The sequence below is a fragment of the Anser cygnoides genome, chromosome 4, assembly GCF_040182565.1.
Source record: "Anser cygnoides isolate HZ-2024a breed goose chromosome 4, Taihu_goose_T2T_genome, whole genome shotgun sequence".
Lineage (NCBI taxonomy): Eukaryota > Metazoa > Chordata > Aves > Anseriformes > Anatidae > Anser > Anser cygnoides.
This window is the reverse complement of record NC_089876.1, coordinates 50244076-50270676: the sequence shown is the minus strand read 5'-3', so window position 1 is coordinate 50270676 and position 26601 is coordinate 50244076. Positions and strand designations below refer to the sequence as shown.

The window sequence follows — 26601 nt, the reverse complement described above, 5'->3', positions numbered from 1 at the left end:
TTTTGGATCATCTTCCTTCAAACAAATTAAAACTGCAGCAAAACCATGGTAGTTACTGCCAACCGTTTATAAATTGCCAACAAACACAGTTCACAACTTGTTACAAAATTTTTTGTAACATTTGAAGCAGAAATGTGGTGTTTCCCAGCTCTTCTACCTTGCTTTTTTGCTAACTCTCATCTTAGGGGACTACTGACTGGTTACAAAAGCTCAATGCTGTTGCAGTCAGTAGTGACAAAGGTGAGAAACTGAGTGAAAAAGGCAAGGTTTTTAGCCTTTCTTTGTTAACCATCATAAAGTTTTCTTTTGACTCCCTTTTTTGTAGTCATACTGATACGTTTGAGAGAAAAAGGACAAGCTTTCAAGCAGACGGTCATTAGGCAAAAGGATTATTTAGGATTTTTAACATTTGAGTGTCAATGCTTGGCCATGTGAGAAATTGTAAAATAGCATAGATTTGGTTCAGAAATAGGCACTGTGCACTGGTAAAGCACTGTGGTAGTGAAGCAAATAAAATTGACAGAAGAAACAACCTGAAGTGACTGAAGAACCCTGACACCTGGAAGAAGCATTAAAAGGCTGATATTTAAAGACGCCAGAAAATACTTCTGTTCTAATATTGGTATGCCCTTGACCCTGGAGGATCAGCAAGTTCAAAATGCATCCAGTGTGATCCCAGGTTTGAGATTTTGACAGTTTAAATACAAATTGGGTAAGAGGGTAATGTGCTCTAGATACAATGCATATTATAAATACAAAGCAAGGCCACAGAACTCCAAAATGCCAAAGTCTGTCTCACCAGCTTCAGCATCCCTGTTTCACAGCAATCATCCTCCATCCAGTCCCAAAGGAAGCCAGGAGATTTATCTTTCTTAGGAGCTATGTTGAATGATCTTTGATAACCAAGTAGCACACAATGTTTAAATTTCTTGAATTAAAAAGGCAAAGAATGCTACAATGCACTGGCAACCCTGCCTGCCTCTCTTGCACAGGGTATCAAACCTTCTCTTCTATTGTTTTCTGGAGGGTAGGTTTTTCCTCACAGTAGGGTGGCTGTCATTTTTTGTTTCACATTCTCTCCAGCCTTTTTTTTTTTTTTTTTTTTTTATTGTGTGCTGGTCTCCTTTCTGCATCAGCCTTTGCTGCCAGAGTTAAAAGGTATGTCCTGCTGCTGTAGTTCTAGCGTATGTGCAATCAGATACTAACAGCACTTGGCATTTTGTAGCAAATTAGTCCCTACAACAGTCATATCTCTAAGGCCATGGTCAAAACCTGAGCCAAGCTATCAAGGATCAACTATTTTAAAAGCATACATAAGCCTGGCTAATTTTAGTTGAAACAGGTATGCAAGTACTCATACTAGCTGTTTAACCAGCATGACAGAATTATCTCTGACAGACAGGCAGGTTCAGCAAAGTATGTCCTTCTCCCAGTGCAGCTGACATGTTTACTCATTTGTCCCAGAAAACAAATTAACTCCTTCAGTAGATCATAATACAAAACTGAGCGGATAAAGAGAGATGCACATCTTTCCAATAAAAACACAGTGACCATCTATTTCCTCCACAGTAATATGACTTCTTGCATTCTGACCAGTCATATGCCAAGGTCAGTAATTCAGCACTTCTGGAACAGCGCTGAGAAAAGAAGGCAGTTATTCAGTCTCCATTCCGCCATCCTGATTCACCATTCGTATTCTTTCATTTTTGTGAGGACCTTTTTGCAGAGAGGGAGGCTATAAATGCTCCATGAGAGGTAGAATCCAGCCCTCCAGCAGCTAGCTCTATTCAAACCTATTATTTACTGTATTCACACTATGTTATTTCAGCTGGAAAATCAAGCAAATACAAAACAAATATTATTCAATAAATTATCAATTGAATAACGTGTTTAAATACTATCCAGACATACATAAAATGATTTACACATGGAAGGAGAGGAAGGAGAAGAGGAGGGAGAAGAAATGGATCTGAGATAGACAAAGCTTGAAGCTGTTCCTTGCCAAGTCTGCTGATCCTGAAAAAGTGACCTGAGATTTCAGCAGAAGAGCAAAAGGAAAGGTCTTCAAACTGCAACAACTACATATCAGCAACGACTCGCTTCAACATCAATTCCTAAAAGCACCATGAAGCTCCAGTCATCATTTCACCATTTCCTGTACAGAAGAAGAGAGAAAGGTGTTAGGACTGTGTGACTGAGGTGCAGTCCTTCAGCTGGCTGAGCAGGGACTCTGTACAGAGACAGGACCACAGAGCAGCAAGGGCAGCTCTCTTCAGCAGCTGTGGTGGTGTCACCTGTATGTGAAACCACAACCAGAGCCTAACACAGGATTACCGGCCTCTTAGAGGCCTTGATGAAGGTTATCAGAGATCAGCTGTACAGAAAGCTCTGTTAAGTGTCTCAGAGCAGTGTTTACTGCTTCTGTGGTTTCAGATAAATGAATTTGCTGCTTCCAAGTGTAGCTGCACTGATCAACGGACTTAAACATTTATGTGCTGAACTAATCTGGCCATCAGTCCTCCTGGCTTTTCACTAACACAGCCCATTCTGCGATGGTTCAGTAGAAGTCACCAATTCTCTGTTCACTGTTTTTTCCAGAAAAAAATATTTTTAATACTGAAAGTATCAGGCAAGATCCTTTCCTATAAAAGAAAGCAAAATCCAAAATGCTGATAAAACTACTTTTTCTTTTCCGGCTAAGGCAGTCAGAAGATGTTAGCACCAGCACAGTTCTTCTGTTTGAATCTTTCTGATTCTATGATGGGTAGCTTGGCAATGCTTGTATATTCGTTTACATGCTTCTCCCTCCACAATGCGTGGCTCTTGTAGGCTGTTCTTTATGATGTTAACATTAGCAAAAGCCTTTTCATGTCAAAGCCTCATTTCCCTCAGGACAGGCTATAGTTTAAATCCTCTGACCCTCTAATTTAGTTCTCATTATACTGACACTGATAAGTTGCAGTCAGATGAATTCCTCCATTCCTTTTCTTTTTTTCTTTTTTTTTGTCAGAACATCATTTATAAGTACAATCAAATCATTTTCAGGGCTGAATCAATGCCTAAACTAGATGCATTTTCCTCCAGAGATCTGGAAAAAAAATAGTTATTTACAGTTCAGCTCTCTGATGAGCTGTTTTAAAGAATGACTTCTTATTTTAGTGTTGACTTGAACAAGAGATTAAGACAGCTTCATTGTTTAGACAACAGGTTTTGTTTGTTTTTTCCAAAACAAATTTGGACCACTAATTTGTTCTGCAATTGGAAAAAATCAACGTACCATGCAGGACTCAGCTTGAGAGTCACTTATTTTAATTCAGTTTTATTAAGCAAAAATGAAATATCAATTTTTTCTTAGACTGCATTTTGTAACTTGTAAGCAAGCAAATGAACACATTTATATATATATATATTCTACTAGATTACCTCGTTCTAATAGCACATTCATTCACATCAATACCAGTTTTGCTTATTTTTTTAAACATTGTTTTGTTCATATTTGTTCCCAGGGTGTCTTTGTAGAAGACAAAGCATATAAAATCTCAGCCTTTTGGAAGTCAATGGGATTTTTGCCATTAATATTTATTTTGATCTTTGTTTAAAAAAAAAAAAGAGAGAGAGAAAAAGAGAGAGAGAGAGGAGAGAGATGGAGGATTTAATTCTTACCTGTACCCCATATACTAAGGCTACAACTAAGAACAACTCCCACACATTGGTCATTTATCATAAGATTGTTGGAAAATTGAGGTTGTTTTATAGGTTCCCTGCCATAGTGTCTGGAGGACTAATCCAGTTGCTCTCTTGTTCTTTGGCTAAATTGAACATTAAATTATTCTTGTTCTAAAACTCATGTAATTTCTTCTTCTTTAGCCATCAGGCTGCACATAAGCATTGACCAGCTAAAGGATCTGGCTTTTGCTTAACATCACTATTTCAATCACGCTGATCAAGACTCATGCATACAAACTTTTTCTGCTTTTTTGATTTGTTTAAGAACCAAACTTGCAATGGTTTATTATGTTTGGTAAGCTAATGTAGGATAACACTAACTTCCTCAGATGTTAATAGATAAGCTTGTTGCTCCAATGAAAAATAAAGTAAAATTCTCAAATACTAATACAGAATAGAGTCTACCAGTAACTTTTGCGAATTCTTGATGGAAACCTGCTGAACGTCTGAACAAAAGCTTGCTAAAGTGTTTTGGTTATATAAAACTCTATCAAAGAGCAATAACGCTGAGTAAGATGAAAAGGTACAGCAAAAGGGATAAATAGGGCTCACTTCTGGTGAAAGTAACTGTTGATATGACCAAGAAAGAGAGACCAAGTCCCCAGTGAGAACCAAAGAGCTTATCTGGCTAGCTGGAAAGAGCCTGATTGGGTGGGTGAGGAAGAGGAAGTATTCTGTGGTTGAAGGAGAAAATTGTATGAGGGAAACAGGTGTTGTGGACTGAAAAAGCTACAGCTTTGTCTAGTAATATATACCGTACAAACATTTAAAGATTTTTTTTTTAAATCCTCTACATTTCCCATTAAGCTAGCAGAGGTGCATCCTCAGTTCAAGCTCCAGGAAAAGGAGCTTTCAGACACACTTTTGCATCCAAGATTTTTCTTCTTGTATGGATCATCCACAGAAGAGATAACAGGTGTTTTCAAAATTGGATTGCTTATCAGAAGAGCACTCAGACAGACTTCATATCATTTTGGAATGTATTTACTTGCAGACCTTGTAAATATGTATCAGTCTGAAAATGCTATTTTTGTTTGGCCAAATTCACTTAGGTTACATGCACATGGTTACATAGATATTAAGCTTTATACTAGTCTCCAGATTTCTGGAATCAAATTTTACTTTTTTTTTGCTCCCACTGGAAAGATTCCAAAGTAAATACCCATTCTTTCTGCAATGCTTACTCAAAACATGATGAACATTGCTTTGCAAACTATCCCATTGGAACCCTGTAGGCCATTTGGCATTCAGGTAGCTCAGTATGGATAGCCATTATTGCAATCTAAATTAAAAATTATCTGGCACTGGCATTTTGCTACAAATTTCCCACTTCAGCTTGATCATAGAATAATAGAATTATTTAAACTAGAAGAGACATCTGGAGGTCATGTAATTCAATGTATACAAACACACACTCAAAGAAGGGCCAACTCCAAAGGCAGATAAGGTCACTCAGGACCTTGTCCTGGTGAATGCTGAATATCTCCAAGGATGGACAGAACACCATCGCTCTGGACAACCTGTTTCAGCATTTGACTACCTCCATTTCTTTATATCTAATCATAGCTTCCTGTGCTGAAACTTCTGTTCTTTGGCTCTCAACATTTCACTACAGACCTCTAAGAAGAGTCTGCATCTCTCCACTCTAAGCCTCCTTCAAGGAGTTGAAGACAGAAAGTAGATCCTATGCTTTGCCTATCCTTCTCCAGGTTAAAAAAAAAAAAAAAAAAAAAAAAAAGGGCAGTTTTGTGGTAAAAAAAATCATTGAACAATAAAAAGAAAGCAAATATCCATAATTCTTACCACATGGCTTACTGCAAACAGGAGATGGTTTGGAATCAGCTTACTATTTAGGAAACACTTACTAAAATGTGGGAAAAAAAAAAAAATCTTTCATTTGTATGGTCCCAGCAGTATATTGGGCCTCTCTTAGCCTGAAGCAAACAGTGCAATTTACCTTAGCTGATTTCAACTTCCTTGATTTTGAAAGGAATGTATGCTGCTGGTTGTGAAGACCACTGGGGGTGGCCACCTTGCATTAAAGGTTTTCTCTTAAATGCTTAAAGACGTTCATCTTCTTGTCTAATGAGAAAGACTGAATCAGCCAATCAAAAAAAAAAAAAAACAGCGAATTAGAATATACACTGAAAGACTTTTGTTTGTTTGTTTTAACTGAAGCCAAGATTTATAATTCATTATTCTTTTCCATTTATTTTCTTGCATCTGCACGGAATTACATGCCTTAACAAAAGCGATCTATGTGGTTTAATGTTTAAGATCTTGCTTCATTAGATGATATATTATTACCTTACTTTTGTAAATAAGATTACAAAAGGCCATGCAAGAAAAAGAAATTCTGAAAACTTCGTGTATTCAGTGACTGAATATTAACTTCCTTCCTTCACAGCAAATTAAGGGTTCTATCACATACTTTTGAAATTAGAATTATTACTCTTAGATAGGATAATGTTTATAATATAATGCTTCAAACCCTAGATAATCACAGCAAAGCACTGATAACTATATTTTTGGATCGTAAATATAACTCATCTTCAAGGATAGTAAAGAAGAAGAAAAGAATCAAAAGGGTAATTCATCCACTGGTACACATGAAGTCCCAAATATCTTATTTCATATTTTTATTTCAGTGAACATAATTTCATTGTCCTGAGTTAACCACTTTCTCTGAAACAATAGCGACTTTCAGAGAAAAAATATTTACTAAAAGGTTGAATTTCAAAAAAAAGCTGGGTAGGGCTGTTGGAAAAAACAATGTTATGTATTTAGAGACAGGTAATACATGCTTGGAAAGTCTTGTAATAAAGAAATCCTCTTAGTTTTAAGACACCTCTGGAATTCATTATGCCTGATCCTATCTGAATAGGATCAGTAAAGAATAAAATCCTATATAAATAATGTTACTAAATATTGATACCACTACAACAGAACACAGTGAAATTTAACCCACATATATAAGTAGTTTGGTGAATTGACTTTTTTTAAAAGAACAGCTAAAGAGCGAATTGGAGTTTATGGTAACCTGGAATATATAAACAAGGACAGAAGAAAAATATACTTAGGGAAAAAAACACAATACACAATAAGAAAAGGCATTTTGCTTTGCTTTAACCAATGTGCTTCATATTAGTTTTCTTGTGGTTGTCATGTCCTTCAACCCAGCAAACGTGAGTCAAGTGAAATAGCCTCTGTTATTTAGCAGAAATGCTTCTTTTCATATCACAGAAATAACTCCTGAAGGAGAACAAAAATGGTCCGAATGAAGGAAAAAAAGACAGCAGTTTGCTTATACACTTTTCATCTGCCAGTAACGCGTACAGTGATGTCACTCTGAGTTTATTAAAGTTAAATTCGTTTTATTGACCAGACCGAAGGGAAGTGCTTAACACTGATGTTTTGCTATCCTGTCATATAAAGATCTTTTTTCTCAATCCCCAAGAAACATTATGAGGACCCAAGCTATGGACCTGAATGTATAATTTTGATATTACATGCAACTTGCAAGCCATTTTGCAGGAACTTAGATTCTATGTAAAGGAAATCCCTATCCCACTCCAACTTCTACCTTTTCTACCATCAGATGGAGGACATGTATCACCACATGGGCTGTGGCTTTCTGAAGACATGGACAAAGTATAATTGTTAAAGAAAACACAATTTTACAACTTTTAATTACAAAGTGATGCAAGAATGTCACCATATCTAGCAAGCTTTTGGCCAAGGAGGAGGCCATATAGTTTCTCCTGACTCTTTAACTTGGGAGATACCTGCTGTATATCTTTCTGCCCACAATGTAAGACAGAGTCTTATTAATATATGAAGAACTGGATGAAATATTAGAGCTGTATTTTTTTGTTGTTTTTTTTTGTTTGTTTTTTTAATTGGGAGAAAACTTCCTGAGGCAGTCTGAGATGCCAGTTCTTGAGGGGAGGTAGGACAGAGATGGTGAGGGGGTTTGGTACTCCAAGCAGTCTGACCGAAATATCAGGTTAAAACAGTACAATGGTCTGAGATTTCACTTCCCCTCCTGAACCCAAGTTCCTTCAATGGGACCTACAGCACATAGGACTACAACAAAGAGCCAAAGAGACAATTATTAGTTTGTTAGATTTATCCCACTGAATGGTCTCTCAAACTTCACAAGGAATCCAAGCAAGATACCGCATTAACATTCCTTATTAGACAAAATAACGAATCACCCACCCCTCCCGTAAGCTCAGTGCAGCATACTAGAATAAGACTAGTTCCAGCCTGGTGCCTGTTTTTATATTCATATCACAAGTTGTACCAAACATTGTTCTGAAGAAAATTTTTTAAGAACCACATCACAAGGCTGTTTTTTATACCCTATCTACAAAGCTATTTTTTTTTCCAGACTTATTTAACTACATTAACAGATTAGATTCTTCTTGGTTACACTACTTATTCATTTAGTTTTCAAAGTGCAACACTTATCGTATTAGTGTACTTTTGCAGCTTACCTTTGCATTTTGCTACAAACAAAAATAATTTTCGTAAGCAACCCAAGCATTCTAACAGTAAAAAATGTTTCTGCTTTTGACCTACAAAGAGAATCACTACTTAACCCCTGAACAGGGGATAGCTTCTGTATCTCAACAAGCATAATTATGTTAATTATTACAACCCTAAAATTCCCAATATGATAAAGATAATTGAAGACACCTAAGGATAGGTTTTATCAAGTAAGCTACATTCAGAATGTTATCTAGCTACCATACAACAATATATCCATTTCATTCCATTTGTTTTCTATTACACAGAACAGAAAAAGGTTAAATATTAGGCAAAATAAAATACCCCATCTTTCTTAAAGCTTTTCCCTTGTAGAAGTGAAAATTTCCTCAACACAACTAAGATGTAATTCAAAATTTAAGTTTTCCTTAATAGCAAAGAAAGTTTAAGACAACCTCTCCTCCAAGGTGAGCATTCACATTCCCAGACCAGTCTCCCATCAGATGTGTCAAAGAAATCATTTGAGAAGTTAACCCTGTGAGCTGGACCAGTGACGTGATCTGAGGTTGAAACAGGCAGGTTGACAGGTTTGTTTTCTTCACCTCTATCATTTCCATGATCGGCTTGAAATATGAATTTAGAAATACTTGTATCAACAGAAGACAAAATGCAGCATGAAATCAAGAACAAAAGCTAGTGGGGTTCACATACTCTCTTCTCTGCCAGAGTACGTGTAATGCTCAGTCACACTTTAGGTGCATTTAAGTCTTTGATCAGCAGGCTCACACTGTCAAAGGACAAAGGGTTTTCTCCTGTGAACCACTGCCTTCTAAGCTCACGTAGGCACTGCAGAGTTGTGCTGTCAACAATGTTCAGGCTGAACATAGTTAAATGCTATTATACCATTTAGGCTTCTTCCACAATTTCAAAACATAGGTTTTACAAAGACTTGAAATAAAAAAAAATAAAAAATAAAAATAAAAAACACACAAGCAAAGCTAATCTGCAAGCCAAAGACACATGAAATATTTTGACTCTAGGACTGTATCTGCACCTAGGCACAATATAATGACTCCATATGTGAAAATGCCAAAACTGGAGAAAAAGAAGCTACGTTAATATACTGCAACGGACAAAGTTTGAAATTAAGCACTCTAGTAGTTTAACTTCATAATTCAACAACTAACTTTTTCATTAGGGAAATAAAAGAAACCTCTAGCAAAGAGAAAGGATGCAATCCGCCTTCAATTGTAAAGACTTTTCTCTGCAACATGAATTTGTGCCACAGCATTTAATTTCTACATAGATAAAAAAGGAAGAAGTTATAGAGCAATCTAGAAAGAGAATATAAATTCGGTATTAAAGACTGAAAATGAAATCTCTGCACACTGACCCAGTGGAATTGCTGTATTTTATCTGGTTTTCACTGAATATCAGAGAAAACTAAAAAAGCCCTTTAAAAAAATGGGGGACAATTAAAGAAGGGAAATATAGCTTGGATTACTGCAGGCTACTGATTACCATCTGGCAAGTCAGAGAGAGCATATTTTAATGTTTAAATCAGATTACTTATAAGTTTAACTTTGGATTTCAGTGGCACAGAGGGAACTGTAACTTGATTAATGGAAGAAACACCTTCTGCGCTCAGCCAATTTCCATTCTTTAAAAGCTCAATATGTAAACAAAGCATTGTTCTGGCTTTTGCTGAGAAATAAAGTGATCCAGCCATTAGAACTTAGACTGTATCCTAAAACTTCTGATTAAGGGTGTACATTAATTCACATTCCATTCCCTCATACATCAGTAGCAGTAGTGGCCTTTTGTAAAAGTTCTTGTAGGTTTGCACTAGGAAGCTCTATCACTCGATGCTTTTTAAAAACAGCCTGAACAAAGCTCCAGAGAGGAGCATGAATAAGAGGAAATTAATTCCCGTTCAGAAAGGAATAGACAAGATTACCCAAAAAGGACAGTTTCTCCCTGTCTGGTCTTGATTCAATAAAACTCATCCCCATCAGATCAAGATATTCAAATAGATGCCTGAATTAAATTCCGTTCAACAGATTAACATGGAAGGCGTATGAATACAGTAAATCAGCATCACTATGCACAGGTCTCAATGGCTTTGTAGAACTGCAGCACAATTTTACTCTTTGAAACTAACTTGTATAAAAGATAGGCTATTCTGAAAAACCTTAAGTGGTTTTTATTCTTTATCCTTTTAGACAGAAAATGTATTATTTTAAATAGTACCCAGTGACTCTGAGGTGGGTTGTAGGGAGCTGGGAGAAGGCAGTTTAGAAAATGTGACAAATAATAATAAATGTATTTTAAATGTCAGTGAAAATAAAATCCACCTTAAAGCTGCAACAAAAAGTTCTGCAGCTCATCTGCTTACTGGAAACTTCTGATGATTTTATAAGGAATGGCAAGATCTTTGCAATCACTCAATACAGAAACACTACTGTTAAAACCCTCAGAAACAATGCCTTGGTTCTCTGGACAATCTTAAAGAGTTCACAAGTTATTGTGCACCTCATTTACTGTGAGCATACACAAACAAACGTTACCATTAAACCTGTTTCCCAGAGTAGATGAGTGCACAAACACAGCTGGAGAGATTAATTTGCACACACAAATTTAAAATCCATTTTCCTTTCGTCTTCATGCACATAACTTTGAAACTCACTTTTTGCAAACTGCCATGCCAATAAAACTTAATCACACAATTGTCCATGGAAAGTGAACACAAAAGGAACACCGAAAAATACAATGTAATTTAGAAATGTGAAAAGTCATCCAGCTCTGCTGCTTACCAAAAACTTTAATGATCCATGATCTCTCAGAATTCATGTCCTTACAGGAAAATTTGGATTTTTTCAACAAGTTACTCATTGTTCCTAAAAATGGAGCTGTATTATGTACATTATAAAATGTTTACATTAATGTAGCTAGTTTTTTTGTCCATCAGGTTTAATACTCTTAACACCATTTTTCTAATGCACAGGCAGTTTATTTTTTTTCCCCTACAGTTTTCATCAGCAGTTTATATTCCTCAAGCACCTTTTAAACTTGATACCACACTACTCTTCAGAAAATCTATATCATTCTTTGTGTCATTGCAACTGATACGCATACATACTGTATATAGCCAGCAGTAAATTTCTGCATCTAAGGCTTTTCTCAGGGAATCTGTATATTTCTCAGCAGGCATATTTAGGACCCAATTTTTTCATATTCAAGACTATAGGCCCCAGAGTATAGTATATGCAATTTTATACCTATTTTGTATGTAGAAATATGAAATCGAGATTTATGGATATATGCAGGGAGTTTCACTCTAGCTATTCGTGAATATAATGCTCACGCATCCAGAAACGAATATGCAAAACCTGTCTCCCTTGATGCTGATGGCAGAATTCCTATCGACTCCCACAAGGCCTAGTTTTCACCTGCCATTACTGAGCAGTAGACTATGTTTCTGTCAGTTCAAATTACCAAAACACTGAGGAAGCATCTAATTCTTAAACAACTTATTAACTGCAAGGAGCCCATTGCATCTTTCTGATTGCAAGTTTGAAAAGTTCTCTTTTTATAGCCCTGTTAAGTGTCTCTGGAGCATAAGTGTATTTGCAGCTCAGCATTCTTTTGGCTCCCAGTAAATAAAAACGTACCTGTTAGCTGCTCATGTATACTCAGGGTAATGGGAAGAAATAGACAACTTCTAATATGTCCCAAAGAGCAAGTAGTTACCTGGACTGTCTTCCCAGTACTAATTTTATATGGGTGTTATTCCACTAGTAGTAGAGAAGCAACTAATGATAAATGTTTGCATAAGTCACCTTAGATTTGCGCCATATTATTCCTGTTCAGAAGTACTCTGCTTCTTTAGTCATCAAGTAAGCAGCTACACCAATAAAATGAAACCTGGTATCATGCAAAGAAAAGTTTGAAGCAGAGTCAAATACAAGCCATAGTTCTGACTCTGTTCATTCCTTTCTGTACTGTAATGAGTGACACTGAGCTCAGACCATTGAGTTCAGCTCCTTGTTACTTTTCTACACTTTGGGGACATTCAAGAGGTATGACCTTCTTTCTAACACCAAATAACAACATTGCCTTTGAGGTTAAATTAGAACCATGTTTTCCTGTCCCTGTTATATGAGTTCCTCTGTACACCCTTAGTTTCATCTTTGATGCCTCTAGTTTTGTATTCTTTATAGTGTCAGACCTTGCTCCGAAAGGACAGTTAACAAATCAAGTTTAAAAGACAACATACCTCATTCACAGTCAGGCATTTTGTATCATACTATTATCAAGTTCTTCAAATTCACTTTCTTTACCTTGCAAGTGTACTCCTCTTCACTGATCCTTGACCCACAATACTCTTGAATAGAAAACAATTTTTCTTCCACTTCTGCAAATATTCCTGAAAGAGGGTAAACATTTGAAGAGCATTACTGAACATTCACCTAATCTAATTAATTCATCAGACCTGTGTGGATTAATCTGATTCAGTGCTGTATCATTTCTTTTTAAGAATGGGAAACTCATTCCTACACTAATGATGTACTACAAACATAAGCTAGAAACGAATCACTACAGCATGCACCAGGGAAAGAGTAATGCCTTTATTTGGTCTTATTTAGATCTATGTACTGAGACTAAAAACATCCAAGTACACATTATGCACCTCTCTCTGAACTTCCATTAATTAACACCAAACCTAATAATAATAATAACTATCTTTATTTGTTATGCTATGGGATGAGAAGGAGTTGCTTTGAAATATATGAATGGAGATAGAACAGAAGAGAAATGCACAGCTGAGAGAGAGATAAATGAAAAAGAACAATACAGAAACTGTCACAATACTATATTTTCCATTCTATTGTCATTGAATATGACAAACAATGACACTATTCAGTCATCACATAAACCTTTCCTTATCTTGATTTCCCTGAATCCCACCAATATTAATGCAAAATCCAACATTCAAAATAGCCTCTGGCTTTCATAGTCCGCTGTTCTTTATTAAAAATATTAGTTGTCTTTTGCATAGATGAAGAGATTACTTTAGTTTTAGCTTCACGTGCAATTCCACATACTTTGATCAATATCTTTTCTCCTTTGCTGTCCCAGTTCTCCTTTCTTCTCCATTACCAGCCTTCATTGAGAGGTCAGTCTCTTACTCAACACACCCTTTGGAATTTAGCAGATTCTCCTCCCCTATGTCAGCAAATCCAACAGATTCCTCAAGCCCCGGGACTTTCTTTTCCTCTCTATTTTAGCACATCATGATCAACTGTTTCTCTGTGGGTTTTTTTGTTTGTTTGTTTGTTTTTTTTCCTCTACATGAAGAATCTGCAACTTTCATGTGACATTTCCTCAAGTGGCAATGTTCTTGAGAATTGTTCATTATGTTCATTTTTTGACATCATTTTTCAGTCTTCATACGCTGATTGTAAATATTCAGTAAATTCTTTTCTAGAGCACATACCAGGGAGTGATACCCTTACCTTCATCTACATCTATTTCTGCCAAATAAAATTCAAAGTGCATTTCAAAATATTTCCATTTTCCTTGCATCATGACAAGGCAATTGTACATATGATGACAGGAAATGGCTTTGGTCAGAATTCCATTTTTTTTTTCTTTTAATTGTTGGATGTACAGAACTCCCAATTTTATTTAATTAGATAGCACTGGATGATCCCCCTGCAAACACAGGATGGATATTTTTTTTCTAAATCTACTTTCCTTAAATCTATGGTAGCATTTGTACCTACAATAGGACTAAAATCTGATGCCCAAATTAAATGCTCTGAGATTATCTATAAACTCCAATGTTTGCCAACATTTTACCAGAAACTTCAGGGAAGTTTTATTTTGTTCTCTAGGACTGGTGGTTTGTTTTGTTGTTTTTTTTGTGTTGTGTGGTTTTTTTTCTTTTCAAAAGTAGCTTCCACTGTTCTTACATATATCACCCAAAGAGGTCAACTCTTTCTACTCTTTTTTTTTTCCTCCACCTTCCCCTTTTTCTTCAGACTATTTCCTGATGTTCTAAACGCTTCCTTTCTAGCTGTGTTCTTCTCTGCTATTGCTGTGCTACTTCTTCTGAAGAAGTGTAAACTGCAAGATCAATGCTCCCTATATTTTTTCCTCAAGCTTCAGATCTCTAGATACCACATATCAGCTTAAGTAAGAAACAAGAGACAAGCGAAGTAAAAAAAAAAAAAAAAAAAAGTAAGGTGAAGAACAAATTTAAAATGGTTTAAGGCCACTCAACAAGAATTTAATTAGAGTATATATCAACATCATGCTTGACATGGTTGGTGCAAAAATGGCAGACAGTGCTGCTTACTTCAGACCATCCTTGATAGATCACATAGAAAGAGACACCAGTAAGATCAATTTTGAAATATTGATTGACTTGGCTTGAAAAATCATCACACACAGTGACTAAGGATTGGATATCCACCTGTACAAGCTTAAGGGTCAGTCTCACAGTGAGATTCCATAAAAATCAGGTCCCCACCATTCTAATTATTTTAGAGAAAAAATATATAAATCCAAGGTTATTTTAAACTCCTTCATTCATATGGTTAAAAATCAGTCGAGACTATTAAATCAATTTAGCAAAGTATTTATTCATTATTCTTCTGTTAATATCAGTTCAACATTTTATCATGTTGTATTTAAAAGCTGTAATCAATATTCTCGTTAACCAATTTCCCTTCATGAATGAGCAGTTTCTGCTAGCAAAAATACTATAAGTCAAAATATTGACAGCTGTAAACAAATTTTGGTCTCAGTAAGAAATTCTGGTCATATTCTGATGGGAATAACTACTAAGCAAATACATTTGATTTATGTTTTTATTTATACCTTGGCAGTACGATTCACTTAGGGTAATTTAGCTGACCAAGAATGTTACTACTAAGTAAGGTATGGTTGTCAGATTTAGAAAACAATTAGGGGTATATTCCTAGCTCCTTTCCCTTTTATTGTGACTGTTTTGGTATCTCCACCACACTACAGACACTACAGAGACATTGAGATTAAATCACAGTACATTAAAAAAAAAAAAAACAACCCTCTGTGACATACTTCACTGGGATGCAATTAAAAAGTGTTTTCTATTTTTAAAGTGGATTCCTTTTCATTGAAAAAAATGCTTGCTTCACCAATGAGTAATGTTATCACCAGCAACAAGGAAAGAGTTGTGTTCTACCAGACCAAGGAGAACAGGAAAGAGAGGTCATGCTCTGAGACAATTATTTCAATCATCACACACAGTTACTTGTCTCTTTCATCCCCTCTCACTTTCTCTTTCCACAGAAAATTGCAACCTACTAATGCGATGACTGAAATTGGTCAGCAAACTCCTGGGAGTGAGAAAGAGGATTTATGTAGAATGTAGAATAGCAGTGATTGCATTAGAGCCAGATGAGTAAAGGATTTGTAGTATTCATTTATTTTTCTTAGCTATGTGAATTTAGAATCAAATAATATTTTTGATTTTCTTCATGTTGAGGGATTGCTACATTCTGAGAACTTATTAAAATGGGAAGGATAGAGAGAAAAGGCAAAACAAAATGTAGAGTTTTTGCACAACTCTACATTTTTATTATTTTCCACATCTTTCTAAATAGCTGCATTTTGATTAAAAAAATAATAAAAAAAAGGAAGACTTCTTATTTTGAAAATGTAACATAGCCTCTGTAACAGGCTGTGCAACAGGCAGCCGACCAGAAAATGCCCAGTTCTCTATGAACACACGTGGTGTTGCTCTCCAGCTGCTGCGTCTCCTCATTTCTTCACTGCATCCCCTTCGCTCCCCCAGCCTCCTGCCTCTGCCACAGGCTCCAGGTGCCAAGGGCAGTTCAGAGCATCGCCTGCACTGAGTGACCAGCACACACACCTGGCTGGCTGGCTCCTGCATCTCTCAGCTGATTGACATTGCTGCCACCGCAGAATTGACACTGATTTGGATCTCACTCACCTATCCAGCCACCAATTTAGAGAAGCTTGAAGACATTTCATACCTTTGAGATCTCTATTGTCCGTCAATGTGGCAATGAGTTCAAAAAGGATTAGTGAAAAACTGACAGCAGCACAGCATGTAAGCCTCATTTCTTAAGAAGCCGAGCTGACACTTGTGCATTCAGTTATTCATCAGTGAAACTCCAGGAAATAATACAAAACTCTGAAGCTTCATACAGCAAAGAAAACAGAAGTAGTTACAGAGGTTCCTGAATTTCTAAGTTTAACTAAAATGAAGATGGGAATTCAAATTATCAAAAACATTGAATCTATACAGGAAGAGAAGTGTTGTGAACCTAGGTAAGATATGATGTTTTAGTTGCACAAAGCTAATAGACTGAATTAAAGTGAAAAATGGAGGTTAATGCGAACTAGTAGAGTAGCAACTGTAGCCCCATAATAAAATTAAAGTGCCTAGAATTAAGGTATTATCTCCTGTGTAATTGTACATCTGCGCTGCATGATCACGCATCCTAAAAAATGTGATTATCAGCCACCTGAGCAATAGGTATTTTGTCAATTCTGCACCAGTCCAGTAAGCACAAGTGCTAGGAGCAGCAAAATTAGGAAGATGCAATAAAATGAAATGGACTTAACAGAACAAATGGTTACCAGAATTACTGAACCTATTATTCACCTTACTAAATACTACAGCAGAGTACCATGCATTGCATTATCTTTCTGTAACTACAATTCTCTATCCACATCAAAAAATATTTTGACCTAGAACACAGTATATGATTGTACGCTAGAATTTATGTTTCTAATCACAGTGACCACCTGTGATTAAGATGTCCAAATTAGGCATTTACGGGACAAAACAAAAGGCAATCTTTCCACCTTGAAATGAGTAGGATGATGTACAAAACAGAGAAAAAAGATATTTGAGTGCCCTTGGAATTATCAAGAATGCTGAGTATTTTCATACTCTTTTGATGCAGTGCTGAGAGGAAAATTTCAATGGGGAATTCTACAGCTGCATCTGCCAGTATTTCAGAAAGTAAATGAGTCAGGCAGTAACAGCTAATTCTTTAAGTCTGCCTTTCATATCCCTGCATGAATGGTTTAGAGACTATTAAGGGCTTCATGAAGAATTTTTTTCTCCCCATCATCATGGTTTCAAACATTAACATTTTTCATTTAAGCCCAAAGAAGTAAACAAGGAAACACGTGCATCAGTGTTAAGATCAAAACTGCAGACTCTTCCAGAAGCAGTATTCTAGCCTAGGCCCATCATTTTCTCTTCAGATGTCTTAATTTGAAACCTATTTCTGATAGAGCCTTTGAGAACAACACTGCTTCCTCACTGCTGACACAATTACTCTTCAGATTGCTGCTAACATATTCACCAAGAGAAAACTGTGTTAGGTTTGAAACAACCCCTCATTTACAGGTCTGTATTAACCTTTAAATTGCTATTACAGTACTGCAAAATTCCCTCTGTGCTAAATAGAAGTAGTAGTGCTCTAGTTAAACTAATTTTTTCAAGTTCTCTGCCCGCAAGCATTTGTTTTATTTAGAAGCTTCTGCATTCCCTGCTGTTTAACAAGCAGCCACAACTGAGCAGCTCTCTCACCTTCTCCTTTATTCCTGCTGTGTAAACTAAGCAAAATACTGAGGGTTATTTTATCTAAAGTATGACCTGGATTTGTTAAGTCAAGCAGAGCAAGAATCAGCTGATCTAACACATACAGCAAGAGTTTCATTTATATCCCAATAAAACCCAGTGAAATCAGTGGTGGGGTCTAGAAGAGAAATAGGGGAGGGCCAGGTAAGTTATTTCCTGTACTAAACTATATTAATGCTAATATGGTGAAGAATTTAAAACCCACCTTAACACTCAAAAGTCAGGAAATGCAAAGTTACGGTCCCCACAAGCACCATAACTCATGTTCTTGTCCACATGCATTATTTTGTATTGCATCCTGTTAAATTTATAGGAACCATGTGGATTGTTATAGTTGTTCTGTAAAGTATTACTTCAAAATTCTTGACTGGAGAACATGAGGTCAAACTAGAAAAATCCCTCAGTGAATTACACAGCCACAAGCCTGAGCCTACCTGGTCTCTGCAAACAAGCAGAATTGTATGTAAAACCTGGAATTCCTTTGTTGGAGCTCGACTATACCATAAATGATATCACATCTAACTACCATAATGCCCTCTAAGTGTCAGCACTCCACAGACAAAAATATTCATCTATATATGTATAGTCTGAAGTGCATCAGCTGGACAGGAGTTACCCAGGAGACAAGGTATGAAAAGACAAGCTCTTAAACTTCTCTGTGTTGATATGTCATAAAAGCTGAAAAATTGCAGATTTCCACTGCAAGGGAAAGTGAGCAGTGAAAAACTAGATCTCCAGTCTTTGACAGGACTGGAAAGGATACCAAAAAAAGGAACTTATCTGAAAACCTTTAACCATCATTACACCTATAGTTCCATATAGGTGATCTCTTTTGAAGTGCATTTAGCTCTCAAGTGTGCTAAGTTCATGAAGTTCCGTGTGACTTCTTAAGTAAAAAAAATGTTTTACTGAATTTTACAACGTATAGTCTGTTCACTTATTTGAAATTTAAATTAAGTGACTTGTCAGTAAGCTGAGGATACAACTTAGATTTCTAGTCATGGCCAAATATCTCAAAGTTGTGCCACACCAATTTTTATTTTCTCCATCTTGGTTGGCAACTGTTGGTTTCCAGATGTCATTGACTTATGTTAACATACTTCACAAACCACGGAATTGAGGAGTTTCTTTATAAATGCATTTGTTACCTGCCAAATATCTATGTTTAATTCTATGTTTAAAGTCATTCGCAGGAGAGAGAGATTAACATGAATGGTTTATATTGTTTTAAGATGCTTTTTAAGTACATTCTGACATAACTAGAATACCTAACAAGAGTAACACTAATCTCATGTTAAAGCTTGTATAGCCACAAGCATTTAAAATCATTGTTCTCATGCTGACACAAAAAAAAAAAAAAAAGATATTGCAAATTACAGGACTTTTTGCTAGATTAAACACACTTCTAATCCTGCTCCTCTTAGCTCAGCTGTTGCTTCAAGGAATGTCTCAGGAGGGAGGAGACATTTATTCCTACCAGTCATTCTGCCACAGCATTTGGTAATGCCCCAAATTTAAGGCATGTGGCACAGATTGTCCATTTTACACATCTTGACAGGAGACTATTGTAACATGGGAAGGTGTTCTGTCCAGAATGCCGGCACCACAATAGAAAAAGATTTGCTTCAAAAGGTTCTCTCCACGTGCAAGATGGAGAGAACCTTCCTCATTCCTGCTGAAAGGGATCAGCTACTGAAGAACCTCTGGCTCTCCTTCATGGTTTTCAGCAGTGCATTTCTAGTCCTTGTTACAGCACAGAGAAGTCTGGAAACCATAAATGTTCAAGTTCCACTAACAGAATGCAAATTTAACAAACCTAATATGTGCATTTCACAACTTGGGTGTTTGATTTGTGAGGCTGGAGCTCCTGAGTTCGCAATAGTTCACAATGTTATGAAATACTAATATTTTACCATGTGCTTGTCAGCAGTCAGAAAAGAGAATGACTTGTTTAAAATAGCACCAATTGCCTGTCAGCTCTGAAAAGAGAAAGGACAGAGCTGCCTCTGGCATTCAAAACCTGGACAGAAAGCCTCCAGCAGGCAATGCAGGTGTAATCCTGCTACCAGCAAACAGCTTACTCTCTAGCTCACCCCTCAGAAATAACTTCAGTCCCAAAACAGCCTCTCTCTTCTAGATCAGAAACAACCCCTAAGGTCAGAAGCAGGATTTTGTCCTCAGCTGTGTATGTCTGCAATGACTGGAATATTTTGAGCAACCCCTGCTTCTGTGCTGTGGTCTCCAGCTTCCCTTACCAGACTGGTACATGAAGCAGCCAGGCCAGCCCTGGGGCTCAGTGACCTTCAGATGACTTGACCAAACCCCAGACTCCTGACTTTGGCCTGAGAGCAGAAGAAGAGTTCTTTCCTCTGATAAACACAGAAGAGGGGAGAGGAGTGCTTCAGTATGAACCATCTAAAGCATCATTTTTCTCTGCTGTCAATATAAGGAAGACATACCATTAATAATATCCCAAGTGTCCTGAGGCAAAGTCATGAACTCTGGAATGGAAGAAATGGAAAAAAAAAAAAAAACAAAAAAAAAACATTGATCAGAGGGAGGAGGGAGACAGTTTAAGTGACATAGATATGGTGAAAGAAGCCCAATTTATGTATTACCTTAGCAGTCTACACACGTAGCTTGTTATCAGAGGAAACAACCTGATTTTCTGGAGGCGGTGCCTGCCTAGAATTATTTAAAGCATGAGAAAATTGTGTGTATTCAGCAACTCTGAAAATCAGTCTGGTAAATTACCCACAGTCATCTAGAGAAAGTAAATTTTAGAGACCAAGTTCAAAAACTTCTGTGAAATATGACAGTGCATCACAGAAGCCACAGAACAAGCAAGCAGGCAGAGTCAGAAACATTTCTGGCACCCCCATTCTGTAAGTCTCCCTGTAAGCACTAGACATCACTGCTTCTGCAGTACCATAGGAACATAAGGCTGCTTAAAGTGAGAGACAAATATGAACCTCTAGGCTAACAGATGTCTCTTACAATTGATACCCATGCATGTAAAATAATCCAGATTAAAAAAAAAAAAGTTTTACAGGCTAAGAACTAGCAAATAAAAGGAAGAAAAAAGAAATTGCTAACTATATTTCTATACAGTGTGAAAATAAAAAATAAATAAACACATTCATATACTGGTTATTGGTTATAAAAGATGCAAAGAACACTGGGAATGAAGCAAAAAAACATTTTCCAAGTAAAATTGAATGGAAATCTGGGGATCCCTCAGTAAGTCGATGTCTTTAAGAGATTTTACTCAAATCCTGAATGTACAAAAACCAGCCTGAATTTGCAAGAGGAAGGATTTGATTAGAGATGGATAATGCCCTGAAACTTCAGAAAAAGTATAAAACTGGTAAACAACTGTGCTTAAGATTTTCCTGTTGCATTTGACTCTATACTTCGGTTTAGACTAACAAAGAATGCAAGGAAAGCTCATACTTTTGATGCGAAAGTGTGTTGCAGGAGAGGGGGATTAATTTTATAACTCAGATATATATCTTCTGCCACTCAGCCTGGAGTGTAAGACTTACCCAGTCACTCCCATTCACTTTTAGAAGAAATTTCATCCACATTTATCCATCTCTCCCTGTGAAGTTGGAATAATACTGGCTTGACTGGGACAGTCGCAGTGCAAAGTACCCCACCATCTTCAGAAAAGGTACGAGACATCCTTTTGGACCACATTTTGACTGGAATGTAGGATTTCCTCTGTCTCCCTCCTCAAGCCATGTCCTCAACAACTTACCCATTTCCATTGCCACCTTAGAAAAGTAGGAGATAGCGCCACATGTGAATGGTTCTCACACACTTGAAATTATTTTTAAGCAAGTCAGTCACCTCAGTTGTGTTTCTTTTGTCAGCCTTGTCTATGAACTTATTCTCTATTTGTCTGTCCGCATATGGTGCATGCCCTGCCTCATTGTACTGAGGCTCCACTGAGAGCAAAGCCTCTAGGCACTACTACAGTGCATCCGACAACAAACTCAGCAGGATACTAATAGGCTGCCTTCATTAACCTTTGTTGAGCGAACTGTGTTCCATCATATTTGCACTTTGCACATTTGTGATGTCTCAGAGATTCATAAGGGGAATTTTAATGGCAACAGAGCCTATACACTAAATTGCCTGTCCACTGAAAAGAAAGAACCTTTGTAGGTGACAGACTTTTTTATTTTTCCTCTCATCAAAGCAGTGGCAGCAGTTGAGAGGGCAAACAGAACAGAGGACTGGATCAATAGAGGAACTTCACAGAGGATAACTAATACAGGGAAATGGCTACAGAAGATGCATCCACTAGGTATTCAAAATAAGGAGACAGGTTCTGAGAGAAACAGCCATCAGATAGCATCAGCACTAGCTGGTGAGGCAGGGGCAGTCCAGTGCAACACATTTCTTCCCCAAAACATTCCCATTACCACTCCAAAGACACCACAGAAACCAGAGTCAGAAAGCTGAGCTGCAGAATGACTCTGACAGAGCTAACTTTTGAGGGTAAACAGCCTTTGCTGCCTTTGAATTACTTGTGTAAACTCCATAAAATATTTAAGACTGACTTTTCAACTTACTGCTCTCACAGATCGAACAACTGAAATTCAAAGTAATGTTTAAGCTGTGCAGAGGATGATGACTGAACAACTTAAAATTTTATATATCTTTTATGTACAAAGCCTAAAATATCTCTTCCTGACTTTCTTAAGCAAATCTCCTACAAACGTTAATCTTTAGTTTCTCACCTTCTCAGCATGATAATGAAACATCTGCAGGTTAGATGTAATGTAAATTAATGACTTGCATTTGATTAGTTTGATCCAAAGGTACGAAAAACAAGAGTTATGAAACTAATAGTTTGAAGACATAGAAAATAGTAGAGAGAGTTACAGCTGAATGAGCATAAAAGCAAATTAGAGATTGCCATGTGAATAGAAATGAGAAAGATTTTCAGAGACATCAAAAACATGTCCTGTAGGTCTCACAACATTATGATTTATTAGTGTTAGCTTATATTAAAAAAAAAAAAAAAGGACAACAGAACAAACGTTGATGTTGCTGCTTTATATTAGTCAATGGGTACCTTTCTAGCTGACATTTCAAGGAAACTCAATAACTTCTCTTAGCTGGAAGAAGTGCCCTTGCCTCAGACCATGAGGAAAATTAAACCATAATTCTCTGTCTTTCAGTTTAATCAAAGTCTGCAGAAGAAGCCTAACTGTACTGTACAAGTAGGGGAGGAACGGTGAAAACACAAAAACTCAGCAACAACCAGGCAACACCCAGCTTCTGTGTTTCCTATTTACATGTTGCTGAAACAAAGATTCAAAGCACTAACAATTCATATCATGTTCCTGCACTGATTGCCACACCTTGTTAAATTGCAACTTATCTTCATGAGTACTCTTCAAAGCAAGAGAAAAAGCTTCATAGCTCATCAATAAACATGAAAGAGTAGTCTTACAGAAATTTAGCCACAACACATTCAATTATTTCAGTGGAATCAAAAGCAAGTCTTCACATTACCCTTTAAGAATGAAGTAAAATAAGGGGAAAACCTCTGTGAAGGGTCAAATGTTTGAAAAGCCTTGCTCTACAGCATGGTGAGGAAACTAAAAAGGTCAAGAAAAAAGGTACAGTCTTTAGGTGGGTGTTTCTATAATTTTTGTACATTAAGTGAATAGTTAGGAAGAATTAGTTTCATAGAACTGTACAATTGAGGAAAAAAATATGATACCTGCTGTTAATTACAGTTCTCCATAGATGAAAAAGATTATGATCATTTGTAACCAGTGATCTGGAATGTTGCTTCTCTTTCTTTTCAAAGACTCAGACAGGAATATTTAAGATCCAAATTACCACTTGGATGATACTTGGTGTTTATTAGCCCCCCACCCCCACCCCACCCGCTGCTAAAATGGATTCATTAATATTTAATCTAAAAACAATTAATGCAGGATGTGAAAGGTTAGGTTTGAAATAAGGTGTGATACAAAGGGGATGGCAGGCACCCTGATGAGCAGCAGATTGGCTCTGATCTTTCGCAAGCCAAGCGAGATGTTGTTGTTCTGCTATGGATGAAAGGGCTCATTATCCCAAAGATAATTGCCCAGATGCCACACCAGTGAGGTCACACGAAACACGGCTGTGGCTGCTGAACCAGGATTGCAGCTAATTAACAGTAAAGGCTGCAGGCAGCCATTTTGTCCAGACCTCTCCTTAGATGCATAGCTTTCCCATCCCGTTAAAGTTAACCATTTGCCCACCCTGGTTTTGCTGCTGAATGAAAACATACTCTCACCTGTCAGAAGAGCAAACACTTCAGTATTATTTTTACAGCATTAAAATCCATCCTTTTGAACACCTTACTTATTTCAAAGGAGCATCAGTCATTTACGTCACAATGTCACACAGATTTGGGACCTCTTTTTGTTTAAAGCAGAAAAAGGATGCATCAGAAATTAAGAGTACAACTTAAGTTCTCAAAAGAGCTAACTAATAGGAAGCACGAAATAGCATTTTGACTTTTCATGACGACTATTTTTTCTGCTGTTTCTCATTCTGGATTATATGCCCTACTTAAGATGAAAGCATGAACTGAGACCTATTGCTTCTGGTGCTTTCAGAGACCAATCTATTTTTTTGCCATACCTACTTAGAGGAGCAGTTTAGTCAATAATGCTGCAGTAAATTCTATACTTGAAAACTTCTGAGCCTCTACAGAATCCCTCTTGCTTTTAATGGGCATTTCACATGAGTGCACACAGCCATCCAAGCGGAGTTTACTGAAGTATCTGAGGACTTGCCATGACAACAGTAGGCACACCAAAAAAGTTGTTTTTCAACAGTCTTTTTCAGATCCTATAATTTCTTCCAGTTTCTTTTGACTGGCATCTGGTATGTTGTTATTGCTTTGAAAAGCAACGATCGAAACTTGATAGTTACACATTTGTGCAACAAAACTGACGAGTTTCAGCTCTTTGCCCTTGTGAATTCACATCAAGTCTGGTATATATTTATAGCTAAGAAGTATTTAATGCCATAAAAAGTCTGTGTTTTAAGGCTGCAAAAAATGCCAGTTTCCCTTTTGAAGATCGGTCACATTCAATCAGAACAGTCAGAATAATTTTCTAGGAGAAAGTAAGTCATTCTCTTTAGAGTTAAATAAATTGTTTTGGATCTACTTTTTTTTTTTTTTTTGCCAAGGGGAAAAAATTTGGTTTTGAGTTCTTTTTGACCCATACACATTTTTTTTTATTTTATTACTACTATTACAATAGCTAAAAAAAAAAAAAAAAGTTTTCTCAATCCCACAACTGTTGGTTTATTCTCTGAACCATTTAACGGGAGATCTTCCCCAAGATTTCTGTAGAAAATGATGCCATTCCTACACAAGACACATGCAAAAGCCTGAACAGCCTCCAATGTTGAGAAGCCTGCTTTCATCTGACATCCAGCTTTGCCTGGCGTTACTCTTGCCTGCCACCTGCAGTGTTTTGCCACTGCAGCTTCTGAAGTATTTGTCTCATTTCAGAGGGCTGGTGCTCTGCATAGCCTCATGCAAGATTTATTTTTGTCGTAGTCATCAAGGCTAAGGTTAAATAAGGTCACGGGTTTTTTGTTTATTTGTTTCCCAGCAGCTTCTTTCCAAAAACCTTTTTGTCAGGTTTGTTTGATTTATCATAAATGTATTATCAATGAGGCCATGTTTGCCTAACTTTAAAATTTGGGCATGCACTTAAATATATTATACATACATATCTATGCACATATATGTGAGGGAGAGCCACTTTGGATACTCTTTACAGCGTTCTGCCAGGTTTTTCTGACCATATGAAGACACATCCTTTTTCGAGGTTTGGAAAAAATAGTCAACGGCAGGCAGTATAAATAGTTAGTGATAGCAGAGCAAAATAAAAAGAAATCCAAGAATGAATCTCTGGGGAACCATAACAGCTGTCACAGAATGGCTGCAAATAGGTAAAACCTACACTGGAAAAAAGATATAGGGATTATTTTTTCAAGGTATGCAAGAGGATTCCATACAACGTAAATCTGCTCTGAGAGAACTTGCAAAGATTAACTTTTTTTGAATATATGGTAGGTAATAGGGGCTTTTTCTGGCATGTAAAAACCATAAAAAATATAGCTTTCAAACAAACCCTTAACTGTAAAATTATTGTCTTCTTTCACATACATATATGTTTATGCCTATGCTTTTACCACAACTCAAAGAATGATTAATTAGCAGAGCACACCCTGTGAGAAAGTAAAGAAACTGTTAGGCAAATACAAGATTCATTCAGGCTCAGCCCTTGTCACAGTCTTGAGATCCACTACAACATTAAAATTATTCTCTACATCTGAGATTTAGTGAGTTTAGAGATTTTAACTTGGAACAGAGAAGAGATAGAGGAAGAAAACAGACAACTTGACATAGAAGACACTATGCTGACTTAAATTACACTTTTAAAATGCTGCCAGATTCTGTGCTTTCCAGTCTAACCTATTAAATAATTTCTACTAAGAATCAAATTTATTCATAAATAGTTCCAGAGTGCAAAATGTCTCATTCAAAAAGGTGTGATTCTCTTGAAAAGTCTGCTTTTAAAAAAATCATTTATATTTTCTTATGGAAGCATTCAAAATGTTTTAACCATTGAAGCAGGCATCTGAAAAGAAATCCAGTTTGGGTTTAGAGATATGAGAAT

General features: G+C 36.7%; 1 long non-coding RNA gene across 1 annotated transcript in view; it reads right to left on the bottom strand.

The window, feature by feature from the left end:
- Nucleotides 1-23788, bottom strand: part of LOC106032382 (uncharacterized) — a 34971-nt gene extending 11183 nt beyond the window's left edge. The window contains exons 1-2 of the long non-coding RNA XR_007168140.2: nucleotides 23628-23788; nucleotides 12558-12643 (exon numbers count right to left, since the gene is read on the bottom strand). This is a non-coding gene — a long non-coding RNA (uncharacterized lncRNA). The remainder of the gene's footprint in view (nucleotides 1-12557; nucleotides 12644-23627) is intronic.
- Between the last annotated feature and the right edge of the window lie 2813 nt (nucleotides 23789-26601).